This window comes from Schistocerca gregaria, chromosome 9 (assembly GCF_023897955.1).
Source record: "Schistocerca gregaria isolate iqSchGreg1 chromosome 9, iqSchGreg1.2, whole genome shotgun sequence".
NCBI classification, from domain to species: Eukaryota; Metazoa; Arthropoda; class Insecta; order Orthoptera; family Acrididae; genus Schistocerca; species Schistocerca gregaria.
The window spans coordinates 213218184-213233744 of NC_064928.1; the positions used below are offsets into that span (position 1 = coordinate 213218184).

At 44.9% G+C, this 15561-nt stretch overlaps 1 protein-coding gene across 1 annotated transcript in view; it reads left to right on the forward strand.

Moving 5' to 3' along the window:
* Positions 1-461: 461 nt before the first annotated feature.
* LOC126291829 (organic solute transporter subunit alpha-like) overlaps positions 462-15561 on the forward strand; it is a 72798-nt gene continuing 57698 nt past the window's right edge. The window contains exon 1 of the mRNA XM_049985527.1: positions 462-577. The gene's annotated coding sequence lies outside the window, so the exon portion shown is untranslated. The remainder of the gene's footprint in view (positions 578-15561) is intronic.

Below are 15561 nucleotides of genomic sequence, written 5' to 3' on the forward strand. Positions count from 1 at the left end.
AAGTACCCTCCGCCACATACCGGACACGAGAGCGGGTTAATATTGCATTGTCATTCAGTTCTGAGCTACGAGTATGTTCCAAGTTTCAAACCCCTAGCTCATAGGAAAGTAATAGTGTAAACAATTCTCCGCCCCACACCAGGCAACAAAGCGAGCTAATGTTACATTGTCGTCCAGTTCTGAGCTATGTTGACAGTTTCAGATCTCTAGTTCATCCGGCAGCTATTTTAAAATCAACCGCAAAATTTGTGACCAGCAAACAGACTAAAATGTGATTATAAAAGAACATAGCGGTGGGCAGGGAGGGTCGATGCAGTGTTTCTCGAAATCTGTAATAGCGGCCATGGATCGTTCGCGCAACTATCTGTTCTGGAGGATTACCGCGTCAGAAGTCAGCTGATAATGATAACGTAGCGCAGAAGGCGGCAGTATACCGACGCACGCCTGTGTATAATGGCGTCCGCGAAGCCACCTGCTTCTGAGTGCGTTTACGCACGGTGATATGCCGATGAAGCTACCCGTGAAGCAGCTCCAACTCTCATGTTTGCTGCTTCGACGCGCACCGGGAGTCCTAAAGGTGGGTTACAGCACTGCTATCTCTGTCCGTCTTAACGTCTCGTTAGTGGTAGAATTTTTCCTCACATCTTGCAAGCCCACATTGCGTGAAACCCAGTCTGTTCTGCTCGTTCTTGAGATCCAGAAGTCAGTGGGCAGTGGTGCTAAGATTGACGCCGTGTTTCTTATTATTCGGAAAGACTTCGAATATTTCTGATACCGGCCAAAATGCGTGTGGCAGAACTGTGCTGATAGCGTGTAATATATTTTAGATAATTCACGTCAGGTTTAGTAAACATTACTGAAGATAATTGAAACATTTACGTTGGCTTGCCTTATTCGCCCCAGACTGAGAAATCAACAATGAAACATTTCTGACAGTTGTAAATATTACCGAACTATTAGTTTAATAAGTCATGGTTGCAAAATACTAATACCAATTATTTAATAAGAATGGAAAACTGGTAGAAGCCGACCTCAGGGAAGGTCAGTTTGCATTCCGAAGAAGTGTACAAACACGTGAGCAATACAGACCCTATGGCGTTTCTTAGAAGATAGATTAAGAAAAAGCAAACTTACAATGGTAGCATTTGAAGTCATAGAAAAAGCTTTCGGCAATATTGACTGGAATGGTTTTTTGACATTCTGAGCCGGCCTCTTTGACCGTGCGGTTCTAGGCGCTTCAGTCTGGAACCGCGAGACCGCTACGGTCGCAAGTTCGAATCCTGCCTCGGGCATGCATATGTGTGATGTGCTTAGGTTTAAGTAGTTCTAAGTTCTAGAGGACTGATGACCTCAGATGTTAAGTCCCATACTAATCAGAGCCATTTTTTTGACATTCTGAAGGCAGCAAGGGCAAATACAGGCAGGGAAAGGCTGTTTACATCTTGTACGTAAACCAGACCACAGTTATGAGTCGAGGGGCACGAAAAGGAAACAGTGGTTGCGAAGGGTTGTAGCCTGTCCCCGACGCTACTCAAGCTGTACATTTTGCACGAAGTACACGATAGTAACGAAAGATTTGGAGCAGCAATTGTAGTTCATGGAGAAAAAACAGAAACTTTGAGGTTTGCTGATGACAATGTATGTCAGATGCAACAAAGGACTTGGAAGAGCAGTTGAACGGAATGGACAGTGTCTTGAAAGAAGGATGTAGATAACATCAACATAAGCAAAAGAAGAAGACTGGAATGCAGTCGAAGTAAATCAGGTGATCGTGAGAGTATTAGATTAGAAAACGAGACACTTGAAGTAGCAGATGAGTTTTGCTATTAGGAAGCAAAATAACTGATGATGATTGAAGTAGAGATGATATAAAATTTGCGCTAGCAGTGGCAAGAAAAGCGTTTCTGATTAAGGGAAAGTTGTTAAGTAGACTTAAGTATTGGGAAGTCTTTTCTGAACGTGTTTGTCTGGAGTGTAGCCCCGTGCGGAAGTGAAAGATGCACGATAAACAGATTAGATAACAAGAAAATAGAAGCTTTAGAAATGTGGTGCTACAGAAAAATTTTGAAGATTGGATGGCTCGATCACGCAACTAATAAGGAAGTACTGAACAGACTTGGGGAGAAGAGAAATTTGCGGTACGACTTGACCAGAAGAAGACCCATAAAGCCCGCATCTCGTGGTCGCTTCCCACGCCCGGGTTCCCGGGTTCGATTCCCGGCGGGGTCTGGGATTCTCTCTGCCTCGTGATGGCTGGGTGTTGTGTGATGTCCTTAGGTTAGTTAGGTTTAAGTAGTTCTAAGTTCTAGGGGGCTGATGAGCATAGATGTTATGTCCCATAGTGCTCAGAGCCATTTGAACCATTTTTAGACCCACCAACCACTCTGAGGGATCTACGACGAATCGCCGTTAGGAGTGGGACAATGTGGACCAACAGTGCCTTGATGAATACAGGCATGCATCAATGCAAGAGAACGTGTTACTGGATATTAGAGGTACCGGTGTGTACAGCAGTCTGGAACACCACCTTTGAATATCTCGCTGTATGGTAGTACAACATGCAATGTGTTGTTTCCATTAGCAATAAAAAGGACCGAAATTATGTTTATGTTGATCTCTGTTCCGATTTTCTGTACAGGTTTCGGAACTCTCGGAACTGAGGTGATGCAAAATTTTTTTGATGTGTGTATAAGAGAAGTAAGAACTGAACTAAAGAAGCTCACCTCAATCCTCAAGTATAAAGAGTCACAACAGAATAAAGTGAGATATGCTAAGGCATCAAGGTGACACCATGTAAACAGTTTGCCTTTCTCTCCCCAGAAGGGAAAGAAACAAAAAACGAAAAAGAATGTTCACTTTGCACGGTCGATCAGTCAAGAAGATTGCTGATTAACAGCGTGTCAGTTGTGGTGAAAGAATTTGATATTTTTGGGTGACAGGTCTAGACGCTTGTAGAATGTCTGTGGAGAACTTAAAGGATTTTTTGATAGTCACGTTAGTAGATTCTGTGAATAGAAGGGCCGTATTTAAAAACTAGTAACACATCTGCATGGGTTGGTGGGCTATTAAAAGTTACCACATCATACAATGAAGCGCCAAAGAAACTGGTGTAGGCATGCGTATTCAAATACAGGCATATGTAAAGAGGTCGAATACGGCGCTGCGGTCGGAAACGTCTATGTAAGACAACAAGTATCCAGTGCAGTTGTTAGATCGCTTACTGCCGCTAAAATGGCAGTTTATCAAGATTTAAGTGAGCTTCAAAGTGGTCTTACAGTCGGAGCACGAGCGATGGGACACAGCGTCTCAGAGGTAACGATGAAGCGTGGCGTTTCCCACACAACTATTTCATGAGTGTACCGTGAGTATCAGGAATCCGGTAAAACATCAAATCTCCGACGTTGCTGTAGCCGGAAAAAGATCTTGTAAGAACGGGACCAGGGTCGACTGAAGAGGAACAGAATTGCGTGACAGAAGTGCAATCATTCCGCAAACTGCTGCACATTTCAGCGCTGGGCCACCATCAAGTGTCAGCGTGCGAACCATCCAACGAAACATCGTCGATATGGGCTTTCGTAACCGTGTACCCTTGATGACTGCACATCACAAAGCTTTGCGCCTCGGCTGGGCCCGTCAACACCAACATTGGACTGTTGATAACAGGAAACATGTTGCCTGGTCAGACGAGGCTCGTTTCAAATTATATCGAGTGGATGGATGCGTACGGGTATGGAGACAACATCATGAATCCACGGACCCTGGATGTAAACAGCGGACTGTTCAAGCTGGTGGAGGCTACATAATGGTGTGGGGCGTGTGCAGTTGGAGTGATATGGCACACCTGATACGTCTAGATACGACTCTGACACGTGACACGCACGTAAGCATCCTGTCTGATCACCTGCATCCATTCATGTCCATTGTGCATTCCGACGGGCTTGGGCAATTCCAGCAGGACAATGCCACACACCACACGTTCAGAATTCCTACAGAGTAGATCCAGGAACACTCTTGTGAGTTCAAACACTTCCACTGGTCGCCAAACTCCTGAGACATGAACGTTATTGAGCATATCTGGGATGCCTTGCAATGTGCTGTTCAGAAGAGGTCTCCATCCCCTCGTACTCTTACGGATTTATAGCCAGACCTGCAGGATTCATGGTGTCAGTTCCCTCCAGCACTACATCAGACGTTAGTCGAGTCCATGCCACGTCATGTTGCGGCACTTCTGCCTGCTCGCGGGGACCATACACGATATTAGGCAGGTGTACCAGTTTCTTTGGCTCTTCAGTGAATTTCGAACTTTGAACAGCAGCATAATGTGCCAGACTTAGTGTAGTCTTGATTGAGCTTGCGGATCAGTTACTAGTTGCACTCGCACTGTTAAGCAATGGTTCATGGTCTTATGAGTTAAGGACATTTTAAGAGCGAAAATGTCAAAGTTGCAAGCGCCAAAGCTCATATTTGTTAGGAAAATCAAAAACAATTATCTCTTTTTTTACCTAAATTACTTGTGTCGAAAAAAATATGGAAGTATTCTGAGGCCACAGAATTAGACTGATCACCTCATCAGTGTAAGAAATAATGAGTAAAACTGAAAAATAAAAAAAATATATTAAGAATGTTCTAGGTGCCATACAGTGGATCTGATTCGTTTTCAGTGCCAAGAAGAAAGTTTATTGTTTGAGGTGCCATTTTAATAGTGTGACACTACTTTTATTTGTGACAATACAAGTACCGAAATACGGCTGTAGGTTCTTCTGCTTTAATTAGTAGAACTGTGGTCAACAAAAACCGTTTCTCTTTTTTACAAGACAATAATCACATTAAATACAAGAAAAAATTCGAACTATTGACATCTGTTTCTTAATCAATTCCTATCTTAGCTCCCTGTGCTGTTGAGGAAGAAATGACACCGTCAACAAGTCTTTCTGTTTTGCAACTGAAAAACGCGACTGTTCTTTCAAATGAAGTACGGCATGGTTTCCGTCAGCCACGCTGTTTTTCTTTTTTGAATTCATGGACATTATTCCATTTTTCTGTTTCAGACTAAGAATTTTAAATAGCTATTTGAGATGCGTTAGTATGAAACAGTGCGTTGTGAGATGGCACACTTCTGAGTTGGTAACAGTGTATCAGGAACATAATTAAAATCAAAGAACTCAGTTGTTTGCGTTGGAATTACGTGGTATGAGTTCACAGGATTAGCTGACTGAACATACATATACATTATTTCTCAAGTCAACATTCCTTTTTCTCAACACATAGTAATCAATGAGGTATCGTTAGAAAGGTTTCTTTAAGTGGCTCCAAACATTGCATACCGATTCTGCTCTAAAACCCATTATTTGTGGAAGTTTTAACATAAAAGAGACTTTCAAGTGTCATAAGCAAAAGGACATAATTGATGCCCAGTTTCGTACCTATATTTTACGGAGCTAACTTATTAATGAAGAATAAGAGATCCCCTTTTCATATGATCTTATCACAAATACCATTTTTTGTTTTAAAGTATTTATCAACTGGATAATTTGTATGAAACATTATAACCGTGACTACTACGGTGGTCCATTATCTCCGCTAACCGTACAAGTCTACTTTTCTAAAATGAATAATTATAATTTCCGAAACGACAAACATATTTTCCATGTCACCTTGAACTGTCATTTAACTGTTGGTACTACAGCTTAACATGCTTACATGAAGTGTGTTGTTGTTGTTGTTTGTTGTGGCCTTCAGTCCAGAGACTGGTTTGATTCAGCCCTCCACGCTACTCTATCGTGTGCAAGCTTCTTCATCTCCAAGTAATTACTGCAACCTACGTCCTTCTGAATCTGCTTACATTATTCATCTTTTGGCCTCCCTCTATGGTTTTTACCTTCCGCTCTTCCCTCCAGTATTAAATTCGTGATCCACTGACGTCTCGGAGTATGTCTGTGATACAATATCCACAACGAATGTCTATCTGTAGGAGATATGGGCACTGGGGTGATGCAAAACTTTTTTTGATGTGTGTATTTTGTTATGTTGTGGTTGCACTTACACAGCCTCCATCATTCATTGCAGAAACACAAAACAATACATATTGCACGTTTTTTTAAAAATAAAACTACCTCTCTACCCACTTTACATTACTAGTGAAGGTGCCCCGACTCATTTCAGATCTTAAAAACGCAAGCTTGTTTAAGTTTTTAATTAGTAAATCTAACATAACATCTTCCATTGGTTTTGGATGAACTTTGTAACGAACATCAGTTACATTAAGCGTATCACTACTATAAATGTTGTACCTCACTGCATGAGTTAGCACCAAAATTTCACCAGCTTTTCGGGGTGACATTAGCCTTTTGAACAGGTGCTTACTTTTCGGATTATCTGCATCTTAATCAGTGAAAGTTACCTACAAAAGGTGAGCAAAGCTTAGGGAAAGTAACTTTCGCATAATGTGTCACTGCAATGGAACACAGTTCGATGAAACATGGGTCATACATAGGAAGAACTGCTACAGTGTAATACAGGAGGTAACTGAAAGAAACACGGAATGAGACGAACAGAAATGACATCTTTATTCAAAGACAATATTTACATTCACGACACCGCGTTTTATGACGGTACCTGGAATATAACAAACGGCAGATCGTGTTCTTAACAGACCGTGTGATCACCAGGGTCAGCACTTCACGCTATGCAACGTGCTCCCGTGCTCGGTACAAGGTTGGCAATGAATTCCTGTGGCAGTAGGCCTGTGCTCTCCATTCCTCCACCAGTGCGGTTGACAGTTACTGGATGCTCGTTGCTGCACTTGGACATGCTGGAATCCGTCTCCCCGACGCGTTCCACAAGTGTTCGATTGGACGTAAGTCATGTGAAGGGGCAGTTCGCCCGGCTAGCCCCGCGGTCGAAAGCGCCGCTTCCCGAGCGGGAAGGCGTGCCGGTCAACAGCACGAACTCACGCGGCGGATTGGTGTCGACATCCGGTGTGCCAGCCTGCCTGTGGATGGTTTTTAAGGCGATTTTCCATCTGCCTCAGCGAATGCGGGCTGGTTCCCCTTATTCCACCTCAGTTACACTATGTTGGCGATTGCTGCGCAAACACTGTCTCCACGTGCGCGCACATCATAATTACTCTACTATGCAAACATTTGGGGTTACACTGCAGGATTCGGTGTGGGGCGTCGGTGGAGTCGGTGGACTGCTGTGGCCTGTTGTGGGCTTGTGAACCACTGAGTGCTACAGCAGGACGAAGCCTCTCCGTCGTTTCTCGGTCTCCGCTTTAAATACACAATACGCGAAAGGTGAACTGGCAGACGAGTGCATTCACCGAACATGCTCTCGTTCTAAGAGCTGCTGCACCTGCAGGGTTCGATGCTTTCGAGCGTTGTCATCAGAGCGGTATGCACCTCTTGAAAGACGCACATCGGCTGGAGTACTGAATAACTTCTCTCCCAGTTAAATTGATGTTAAATTATTATGACTGAATAATATCTGGTTACCTGAATGGAAACTTTTGGACGAGAGAAGTCGCTTCCCCAATATTTTAGTGCGAAGCTCGTGGTCGTGCGGTAGAGATCTCGCTTCCCACGCCCAGATTTCCGGGTTCGATTCCCGGCGGGGTCAGGGATTTTCTCCGACTCGTGATGACTTGGTGTTGTGTGATGTCCTTAGGTTAGTTAGGTTTAAGTAGTCCTAAGTTCCAGGGGACTGATGACCATAGATGTTAAGTCCCATAGTGCTCAGAGCCATTTTTTTGGGATGCAAGAATACAGGCGCGGCAGTGGACGGGGATGGGCGAGGATGGGAGAGACAAGCGGGTGTGGGGGGTCGAGCTTGCCCAAGGTGACGAAGACGTTCTCCGTTCCGTCTTACATAGTGCACTGATGGTACTACCGCACATGCGTCGAAGTTGCGGAGACAGAAGGACCACACAGCCCAGCGGCAGCGCCCTCGCTGGTGGAACTGCAAGCCTCAGCTGCCGTCGGTATTGTCGCTGGCCGCAGTTATCGAAGTCTTCGTCTGGAGCAAATTTCGGAGATGACAGTTCAAATGGCTCTGAGGACTATGGGACTTAACATATGAGGCCATCAGTCCCACAGAACTTAGAACTAATTAAACCTAACTAACCTAAGGACACCACACACATCCATGCCCGAGGCAGGATTCGAACCTGCGACCGTAGCTGTCGCGCTGTTCCAGACTGAAGCGTCCAGAACCGCCCGGCCACATTGACCGGCGGAGATGACGGGATTCGACGCGTTATTCAATGGGTAACCGCTGTCACGGCTCATCAGATTTCCCGTGATGCGTATTTCAACGGATTCCTTGATCATGGAGTCCCAAAAGGTTATTGCTGTGGCCAAAATCGAAGTTTTGTCATACTCCATTGAATGTCCGTTGGAAATAAAATGTTCTACAACTGCAGACTTACTGGGTTGCAGTAGGCGAGCGTAACGTTGATATTCCATACAATACTCTTCCACTGTACACATTGTCTGTCCTATATAGGCAATTCCACATTGACACGGTATTTTCTAAATTCCCGCCTTCTGCAGCAACAAATCATCCTTCACCGATCCCAGCAGATCCGAAATCTTAGAAGGTGGACGAAAAACCACTTTCACATGAAAATTATTAAGAATCCTCTCTATTTTAAAAGGAGATATTTCCAACGAAGGGAAGAAAGGCTAGGGATTTGGTTGGCATGTTCTCCTCTTTATCCACTTTCCAGTTCCTGGCTCTAGTTGAGAAGGCCCTGTTAATTTGCTGGGTCAAGTATCCATTGTCTCTGAACACCGTCCTTAAATGTGCAAGTTCCTTAGGCAAATTTTCTCCATCCAATTTGATTAATTATGGTTACATTTCATCTCATATCTGGTGTTCAGAAAAGACTACTTAAACCTAACTAACCTAAGGACATCACACAACACCCAGCCATCACGAGGCAGAGCAAATCCCTGACCCCTCCGGGAATCGAACCCAGGAACCCAGGCATGGGAAGCGAGAACGCTACTGCACGACCACGAGATGCAGGCTTTTGCATCCCACCTGCTCTCCATCTTCACACCCTTTATACCCTTTCCCAAGGTGGTTTCCGCCAACTCCCCCTCCCTGATGATGTCCTTGTCCCATCCATCTACCCCTCCTACTAGCTCTCCCCTCCCATTCCCCTCTTTTTCCCCAAGGGCTCCCTCTCGCCCTCACCTTCCTTTCCCCCCTCCTGTCCCTCTCCCACGTCTCCCACTTCCAACCCTCTTCCCAGGCTTCCAACAGCCTTCTCTCCTCCCCCCTGCTCTCCCTCTTTCTCCCACTGGCTCCAGCCCGTCCCTTCCCGCTCTCCTACCTCTCCCTTTGACCTGGAGGCAGGCCCCTACACTTCGTCAGTGTGAGTGCTTCGTCAATGATCGTCGCCAGTGTTTCTGTGCGTCAGTGTCTCTCCGTTTGTGTACAGTGTCCTCGTCAGTGTTTTCTACTATGTTCTTGTCTCCACCTGGACGTCTTCATCTGTTCTCAACTGGCGCCACCCTTCATTACAGTGTCTTCAGTCGAACGACTTCTGATTTCTTGTGCAGTGTTCATCTTGTGTTTTTCATGTTTTCTATGCTTTCCGTGTATTTATGTTGTGTCTTTTGGCCTAAGAACGATGTATGTAGGTCGCTGCCAGCCTGCCTCAGCTGAGGCATGAAATCACAAGAAAAGCAAAAAGAAAAACGTCTTCGCTTGTCCTCGTTCGGCTCACGTGCAGATGGCTGGCAGTTGTCCAGCCGAAATATCGTGGAATGACGTTTACGACGACCAGCTACAATCCCAAAATCTCTTTGAACAAATTGCATCCAGTATTCAAAATGTCACCTTACAACAATGCTGCTAATTACAGTTCTGCTGCGGTGCTACTCTACGCAATCCTAAATCAAAAGTAGGTACGTCCATAGTGCACGTAATATTCCCCATTCAATCCACAGATTTTTTATATCATGAGTTAGAGATAATCTCTTTGTCTATCGCAGTGGGAATGAGCCATATATCACTCGAAAGGTTATGCATAAATAATTGCGCTAAAATAGAAAAAAGAGGAAAGGTAAACAATTGCACCACAATAACGTTGACCGGTGAGTGTCCCGTGTCCGAAGATATGGTGGTGAGTGCGCCCATGGAACTTAATGCCCCCTCATACTATAACACGTTGGACGGCCAAAATGATCAGGTTCGACAACATTCCCGGGTGCATTACTTATTCCTGCATCTTGCCATGTGAGGGTACGACTGGAATCAATACTCATACCGACTCTGTTCTCATCAAAGGTGAGTACGTGAGTCGACTCCTCGTTGGTCCAGTCTCTGTGTTGTTGGCACCATCGTAAACGGTACCGCCAATGTGGGGGTGCCAATGGAACTTTACCGATTGGCCGTCAGGCATGGAGACCACCTTCAAGGATTCTCCGTGCCACAGCGGAGTGTCTAGCAGTCTTGTGCAATGTGGTCACAGTCGCACCAGCACCTTGACGTGCGTCCTTTCTTGCCTGTCGCACAATGTGGCAGTCATCTGCTACTGTAGTTGACCGTGGTCGAACAGCCCTTGCCCTTCGGGTAGCAGTGCCTGTGGACAATTCCAGCAAGACAGTGCGACACCCAACGCGACCAGAATTACTACAGAGTGTCTCCAGGAACACTCTTCTGAGTTTAAACACTTCCGATGGGCTCCAAAGCCCCCAGACATGAACATCATTGAGCACATCTGGGATGCGTTGCAATGTGCTGTTCATAAGAGATATCCACCCCCTCATACTCTGACAGACTTGTGGACATCCCTGCAAGATTCACGGTGTCAATTCCCTCCGCTACTTCAGACATTAATCGAGTGCATGCCACGTTATGTTGCGGCACTTTTACGTCTCGCAATGTCCCTACACGATATGGTTGTTATTGTGGTCTTCAGTCCAGAGACTGGTTTGATGCAGCTCTCCATGCTACTCTATCCTGTGCAAGCTTCTTCATCTCCCAGTACCTACTGCAACCTACATCCCTCTGAATCTGCTTAGTGTATTCATCTCTTGGTCTCCCTCTACGATTTTTACGCTCCACCCTGACCTCCAGTACTAAATTGGTGATCCCTTGATGCCTCAGAACATGTCCTACCAACCAATCCCTTCTTATAGTCAAGTTGTGCCACAAGCTCCTCTTCTCCCCAATTCTATTCAATACCTCCTCATTACTTATGTGATCTACCCATCTAATCTTCAGCATTCTTCTGTAGCACCACATTTTGAAAGCTTCTATTCTCTTCTTGTCTAAACTATTTATCGTCCATGTTACATTTCCATACATGGCTACACTCCATACAAATACTTTGAGAAACGACTTACTGACACTTAAATCAATAGTCGATGTTAACAAATTTCTCTTCTTCAGAAACGCTTTCCTTGCCATTGACAGCCTACATTTTATATCCTCGCACTTCGACCATCATAAGTTATTTTGCTACCCAAATAGCAAAACTCCTTTACTACTTTAAGTGTCTCATTTCCTAATCTAATACCGTCAGCATCACCCAACTTAATTCGACTACATTCCATTATCCTCGTTATGCTTTTGTTGATGTTCATCTTTTAGCCTCCTTTCAAGACACTGTCCATTCCGTACAACTGCTCTTCCAAGTCCTTTGCTGTCTCTGAAAGAATTGCAATGTCATCGGCGAACCTCAAAGTTTTTATTTCTTCTCCATGAATTTTAATACCTACTCCGAACATTTCTTTTGTTTCCTGTACTGCTTGCTCAATATACAGATGGAATAGCATCGTGGAGATGCTACAATCCTGTCTCTCCCTTCCCAACCACTGCTTCCCTTTCATGTCCCTCAACTCTTATAACTGCCGTCTGGTTTCTGTGCAACATGTAAATAGCCTTTCGCTCCCTGTATTTTTTCCAGGCCACCTTCAGAATTTGACGGAGTATTCCAGTTAACATTGTCACAAGCTTTCTCTAAGTCTACAAATGCTAGAAACGTAGGTTTGCCTTTCCTTACTCTTTCTTCTAAGTCATAGGGTCAGTATTGCCTCACGTGTTCCAACATTTCTATGGAATCCAATCTGATCTTCCCAGAGGTCTGCTTCTACCAGTTTTTCCATTTGTCTGTAAAGAATTCGAGTTAGTATTTTGCAGCTGTGGCTTATTAAACTGATAGTTCGGTAAATTTCTCATCTGTCAACACCTGCTTCTACATCTACATCTACATCCGTACTCCGCAAGCCACCTGACGGTGTGTGGCGGAGGGTACCCTGAGTACCTCTATCGGTTCTCCCTTCTATTCCAGTCTCGTATTGTACGTGGAAAGAAGGACTGTCGGTATGCTTCTGTGTGGGCTCTAATCTCTCTGATTTTATCCTCATGGTCTCTTCGCGAGATATACGTAGGAGGGAGCAATATACTGCTTGACTCTTCGGTGAAGGTATGTTCTCGAAACTTCAACAAAAGCCCGTACCGAGCTACTGAGCGTCTCTCCTGCAGAGTCTTCCACTGGAGTTTATCTATCATCTCCGTAACGCTTTCGCAATTACTAAATGATCCTGTAACGAAGCGTGCTGCTCTCCGTTGGATCTTCTCTATCTCTTCTATCAACCCTACCTGGTGCGGATCCCACACTGCTGAGCAGTATTCAAGCATTGGGCGAACAAGCGTACTGTAACCTACTTCCTTTGTTGCCGGATTGCATTTCCTTAGGATTCTTCCAATGAATCTCAGTCTGGCATCTGCTTTACCGACGATCAACTTGTTTGGGATTGGCATTATTACATTCTTCTTGGAGTCTGAAGGAATTTCGCCTGTCTCATACATCTTGCTCACCAGATGGTAGAGTTTTGTCAGGACTGGCTCTCCCAAGGCTGTCTAATGGAATGTTCTCTACTCCCGGGACCTTGTTTCGACTTAGGTCTTTCAGTGCTCTGTCAAACTATTCACGCATCATCTTCATCTACCTCCTCTTCCATTTCCATAACATTGTCCACAAGAACACCGCCCTTTTATAGACCCTCTATATACTACTTCCACCTTTCTGGTTTCCCTTCTTTGCTTAGAACTGGGTTTCCATCTGAGCTCTTGATATTAGGATACACACGATGTTCGGAAGGTGTATTCTTTGGCTCTTCAGTGTATTTTGGTATCAGGGAAGAGTTTCATGTTGTCGTTGGAGGTTGGAGAAGACGCGTGCTATGTTCGGAGGCAATTTTTGTTGAAGGGAACTCACGTCATTGAGCCACAGTGGTTCGTAATCTAGGGATTGGCGATTGGCAGCGTTTCAGTGGCAAGGAATACGCAGGGCGGAAGTGAGCGCCACATGATAGACACTGGCTGGGAGGAGACGAAGGTGTGCACATTGGAGAAGCACTTGGAGGCGGGAAGAGAGTCTCCAGATCTACTTGGTGTAGAAACGTGGTAGAGGGTGCCGCGTCTTGGGTGTCCTCCTCAGTCGCTGACTATTAGTTACAGTGCAGCTCGGTGCATCCCAGTTTTATACTGAATATAATTGTCAGCACCATCAGAATACTTAAACTGATTTCACATTTGGAGAATCCAGGATGATCGCGTGTCTCATCTCCTTTGTACTGATAATGAATGTCTGACCATCTTGGCCTTCTAGTCACTGTTCCAATCAAGTTTTTTTTCCTTTATTGTCATTTTAACATCTTATATAAATGGGCTGGCAGCAGCATATTATGCTGCTCTTCAGCCTCAAGTTGTACAATGAAAATACAAAGGAGGCACATAAGATACAACACAAAGCTGTGGGCAAAAATACCATAGGCACAGAAACAAAGAAAATGAAGCCGTTCACACTCGATGAAAAAAAAAAAACACTAAAAACTGTCGTCACGGCGCACAAACACTGACGACTTCGACGGCACAGGTGAACGAAGGAGCGTGACAGCGAAGAACACTAAACACAAACACGATGGCACACACACGAGAAACTGATGGCGATGATCTCTGGTGTGCCAATGTCCAGGGACCTGCCATGAGGGGAAGAAGGTGGTGGAGGAGGGAGATGGGACAGCAAAGATGCCAAGGGCAGAGGGGATGGGGGGAGGAATAAAGATAAGGGGACTATGGGAAGCCCAGGGGAGGAGGGGGGGAGAGAGGGAGCAGGGAGCGAAAGGGGAGAGAAGAGAGAGAGTGTGCCCATAGGAACAAACACAGGAAGAGGGAGGGAGTATCAAAGTTGGTAGGAGGGGTAGATGGAGGGGAGGAGGGCATCATCAGGGAGGGGGAGGTGTCGGAAGCCACCTTGGGAGAGGGTAAGGAGGGTGGAGAGATGGAGAGCAGGTGGGACGTGGGAATACAGGTGCGGCAGCGGGCGGGGGCGGGAGACGATGGGAGAGACAAGCGGGTGGGGAGGGTCGAGTTTGCGGGAGGTGTAAAGGATCCGTATCCATTCGAGGAAAAGGGGGAGGTGGGGGAACGGAATAAGGTCGTACAGGATCCGCTTGAGGGAGGGGAGATCCAATCAAGCATTGTGGAATTTAAAAGTTGTCAGTTATCATCGAACATTGGGAGAGAGTAAGTTCTTAAGGGGGCAAGAAGTAATAACTGATATGGAAGTGACACAGCTTTCCATTAAATCGTTATACAGGGTGGTCCATTGATCGTGACCGGGCCAAATATCTCACGAAATAAACGTCAAACGAAAAAATTACAAAGAACTAAACTTGCCTAGCTTGAAGGGGGAAAGCAGATAGCGCTATGGTTCGCCCACTTACTGCCATAAGTAAAACGGATATCAACTGCGTTTTTTAAAAATAAGAACCCCCATTTTTATTACATATTCGTCTATTACCTAAAGAAATATGAACGTTTTAGTTGGACCACTTTTTTCGCTTTGTGACAGATGGCGCTGTTATAGGCACAAACATATGGCTCACAATTTTAGACGAACAGTTGCTAACAAGTAAGTTTTTTAAATTAAAATACAGAACGTAGGTACGTTTGAACATTTTATTTCAGTTGTTCCAATGTGATACATGTATCTTTGTGAATTTATCATTTCTGAGAAGGCATGCTGTTACAGCGTGATTACCTGTAAATACCTGTAAATACCACATTAATGCAATAAATGCTCAAAATTATGTCCGTCAACCTCAATGCATTTGGCAATATGTGTAACGACATTCCTCTCAACAGCGAGTAGTTCGCCTTTCGTAATAATCGCACATACATTGACAATGCGTTGACGCAAGTTGTCAGACGTTGTCGGTGGATCACGATAACAAATATCCTTCAACTTTCCTCACAGAAAGAAATCCGGGGACGTCAGATCCGGTAAACGTGCGGTCCATGGTATGGTGCTTCTGTGACCAATCCACCTGTCATGAAACATGCTATTCAATACGTCTTCAACGTCACGCGAGCTATGTGCCGGACATCCATCATGTTGGAAGTACATCGCCATTCTGTCATGCGGTGAAAGATCTTGTAGTAACATCCGTAGAACATTACGTAGGAAATCAGCATACATCGCACCATTTAGATTGCCATCGATAAAATAGGGGCCAATTATCCTTGCTCCCAGAATGCCAC